The 3,990-nt window shown below is 35.2% G+C and overlaps 1 long non-coding RNA gene across 4 annotated transcripts; it reads right to left on the bottom strand.

Moving 5' to 3' along the window:
• Positions 1-200: 200 nt before the first annotated feature.
• Positions 201-3,990, bottom strand: LOC107859875. 4 transcript variants are annotated; one of them, XR_001671452.2, is made up of 6 exons: positions 3,817-3,989; positions 3,551-3,621; positions 3,150-3,202; positions 2,896-3,056; positions 1,425-1,511; positions 201-459 (listed from the first exon to the last, which is right to left on the bottom strand). It is a non-coding gene; the product is annotated as an uncharacterized LOC107859875 (long non-coding RNA). The 4 variants fall into 4 exon arrangements; XR_007052443.1 differs by having other exon boundaries at positions 201-1,511; positions 3,793-3,990; XR_007052442.1 differs by having other exon boundaries at positions 201-1,511.

Raw genomic sequence — 3,990 nt, 5'->3', positions numbered from 1 at the left:
AAGGATATTTCAGACATTTTGACAAAAAAAAAATGCTTAATAGCAATTGTTTACCAAACACATCAACAATTTTTTTTTTCAGTTTCAGCACTTTTAAAAAAATAAAATTTAAAAGTCATTTTTTTTCAGCCTATCCAAACGGGCTCCAAGCATTCATGAACTGTATCAAATAACAAAATAAACAAATCAAGAAAAACAAGATAGAGAAAAGCTACATATATTGTAGATCAGTGTGCATTAAGTTCAAGTTTTTATATATATTGCTAGCCACTAGGATGTCAGTAGCGGAGACAGAAATTTAGTAAGGAGATTAAAAAAAAAAAAAAACATAAAATTCAGCGAAGAGTGATACCAAAAGTAGCTCCACTGCTGGCCGGAGATGATGCATAACTAAAGAAATTCACCATACCTTTTGCCTCTTCCATAGCCGATATCGTTGATCAAATATCTTAGGAATACCTTTTTAGCATAAGATTATGAGTGGTTATCTGATCATAGAAATCAAATTGGAATACAAAGTGTACAAACAAACTCAGTCGTTTACTATGGTAAAAAGAAAACGTAAAACTGTAGTTGCTGTAACTCGTGTTACTTTGATCATTTAGCTAGGATTAATACACATATCCTAAGCAATTAAAGGAATATGTACTAGTAAAAATTAGAGGAAATATAACATTCCTGCCAAAATAGAACCCTCCTGCCCCAGTTATAATGGAAATAGAAAACGAAAAGAGATTACAGGAGATAATAGTCAATTGGAATGCACCCAATGTGGAAACTGAATTGCTTTTCCCACGTCAGAGAATCGTGGCTTGAGACATGTAATCCCTAATGTTCATTGCTTTCACATTTTACTGGAAAAAGTTTGCTCCAATTAAGTGAAGGAGAAAACTAGAGCCTAAAGTTGCCAATTTATCTCTGTTTTATCATCTCTTCCTATCAAAGCATGGCATCACTAATCAAATGAAAATAGTATGATTTCATGTTAGCTAGGGTTGGAAGTTGGAATACACCTCGACCACAGCCAAAAATGATGAAGCTAATGTTAATATGAGTGACGACGTAACTAGCCAAATCAGGCATCTTTTTACTCCGAAATTAGACTTAAAGGTACAGCTTTATGATCATTACTCTAACAAAGGAAACTTTGCTTTGACAGACTTCACCAATGTGTAGTAAAAAGTCTGTTTTCCTCACGTTGCAAGACTATTTATGAGCAAACTCCACATTAAGCAGTTCACCTCTTAAGGAAAAATAGCACATGAAAAAGGTCAAATCTATATAGCATCCACTAGTAGCTAAAATTCTCATTGAGAGTCGCACCTCTCTCAAAAGATAGAAAAGGTACACCTACAATGCCAGATTATAAAATCAAGTTGCAACATATATTTCTGCAGATAAAGCATTAAAGTTTTTCACTATACCTGTCGCCTTCTTCCATTAAAAGCCAAAATCGCTGGTATATTTATTCTGCATTGTGTTGTAGTCATTATTTTATAGCCGGTGGTTATCTGATCAGAGTAAGAAAAGTGATTAGACAAGAATATTCTTGAACTCACAGCCGTTCGTTAACTATAAGCAGTTGGGCCACTCCCATGTCTTAGCTGTAACTATTAGCAACGAAGTAGATTGTTTTTGCACAATTAATAGGCAAACAATGAAAGTTCAGTTATGCATGGGCATCAGGCCTCACAAAGCTCCCTTCTTAGTAACGGAGAACCTCAAAGATCTTCTCCAAGAGCTATAGTAAACAGGCATAGTAAATTTTTCTTTGGTGCCTAATTTACACTCTTCAACATGCTTCTGGAACCAGGGAAAGCTTCCTTTTTCATTATTACAAGAGCAAACACCCTAAGCTAAGGAAGAATGAAGAACAGATGTTCTGGGCAGAGCTTGAGTTACATGATGATGGACAACATTAAAGTAATGAGCAACGATAGCACAATTGTGGTTTCATGGATTCAAATTTCTATGGAGATATTCGAACATGTTAACAAGCAGAGAACAAATTAAAGAGAATATGCAATACAAGAAAAATGCATATTAACACAACTGTGAAAAGATGAGTAAGATCATTTTTCGGGGATAGACAAATAAAAGAAGTTTAAGCAGTAAACTGAAAGCAAAGGGAGTCTGGTTATAAGCCTAGATTACTTAAGCTGGGATATCCATCTTGTAATGACTGCATACAAATGTAAAAACATTAACATACCAAGCCGAATTGCAAAGTTTCTGATTCTGTTTCTAGCCCATATGACACTGATGAAAACCTCCATGAGAAAGAAATTTTCAGAGACTTCCTCGAAGTATCATCATAAGCTGATTATGAATAGCATGCTAAAAAATGCCTAGCGTACGGTGAAAATTGGCCCAAAATGGTGAAACTCGAGACAATGAGTATGTGGGAGATTTGTTACCAAGGAAGAGAATGACACACGTGGAAACAGTTGCAGTTTGGAGTGAAGGCAGTGCAATGGGAAAATACAAGGTGAGGAAAAGATCATTTCATTGTCAGCTAATTTGTTGAAGAGTTTGTTAGAATTGATCCATCCAATATCAGATTTAGTAAGATGTGAAATAAACATTATATGACAACAGGTACTCGAGGAAAGGGATGGAATTTACAAAATTAAAGTCAAATTGGTACGACTATATAAACTATGTACAAATGGATGGGGCATGGACAAGCAACTAAATAATGCTAAGTCTAAGATATCAGTTAGTTAGCGTAGGACTGATCACTCATTCAATTCACTTGTACCTCTTAACAAATCAAGCGAAAAACTCATTGAGCAGGTATCACTCCGTATGGTTCGGAATCAGATCAATCAGAAACACATCCCACATAGCATACATGTGCATTTAAATGAGAAACCACAAACTCAGCAAAATGACCTTGTGGATCAGGTGGAGTTTGGAGGTCCTGCTGCTGCTCTTAAAGAGGCTGGTACATATGGTGGCAAGGAATACATATGTGCATCTCTCCCATTACTTTCAAGTGCCTTAGCTTGGTGTGTTCTCCGATATTTGCATTGTAATGTTTCTTCTGAATGGGCCTAATAGACATTAAATAAACAGAAGGCTAAGTTCATAAGAGACGATATAAAAGGTAAAATTCAAAATAAACCAAATTGAAGTAAATTGTGAACCTTATATGATGTCAAGCAGCTAGCTAAGCGAAGCACTCATTTCAAATTGCAGACTGAAAGAACATACAAGTACCGAATGTTCAAGACTTAATACCACATAACCACCCTAATTGAGCAAAATATGAATCAACTAAAAAGATGCAAAATCTATGCGCATTCTTTTATATGTGCTTAGCTAGAAGAACAAATTCAGCTTCAACAAGGTAAAATGTGCTGAGAAAAAAAAACTATTTCATATGTTTAGCGCATGGAACATATTCTAGATGGATCATTATTATCAATTAGTATCGGTTCCATTGAAGCTTTATCACTTTCTAGCGAAAAAAACAAATATATATCCATATATGGAAGCTCTAAATTGATGAATGCAGATATAAGAGATCATCGTTAAGTTAGCAAACCTGCCTCGTATTATCAGAGAAAGAGCTTCATCCATTGTTGTCTTTGTGATATATGTGGGAAGGTTGAAATTCTGAAATTCAAACTTCAAAACTTTAACCGTAAATTCGGATATAGAAGCTTAAAATTTTCTGAAACGGAATTTATATACTTGAAAACTATGTAAAAAAGTATTTTAATCACAATAATTTTGATAAAATATTTACAAGGCATATAAATAAAATTCTGGGCCCAAAATTTTAACTGTAACGATGAAGGGTGGGAGTACCACTGCGGGTGGGAAAGTGGGAATAGTAGTCGCCTTGGGAAGAAGTCAACTCTGTTTGGACCCCAGGACTGTTCAAAACCACTTACGGACCTCTTAGCTATGTAAAAGTGCATATACGCCCCTAGATTTTATTTCGTCCTCCATATAAGCTCTCCTAGTTTTCTTTCTCAGAAG

The sequence above is a fragment of the Capsicum annuum genome, chromosome 2 (genome assembly GCF_002878395.1).
Source record: "Capsicum annuum cultivar UCD-10X-F1 chromosome 2, UCD10Xv1.1, whole genome shotgun sequence".
Classification (NCBI taxonomy): Eukaryota; Viridiplantae; Streptophyta; class Magnoliopsida; order Solanales; family Solanaceae; genus Capsicum; species Capsicum annuum.
Note: the sequence above shows the minus strand (reverse complement) of the source record. Positions and strands in the feature narration are given on the sequence as shown.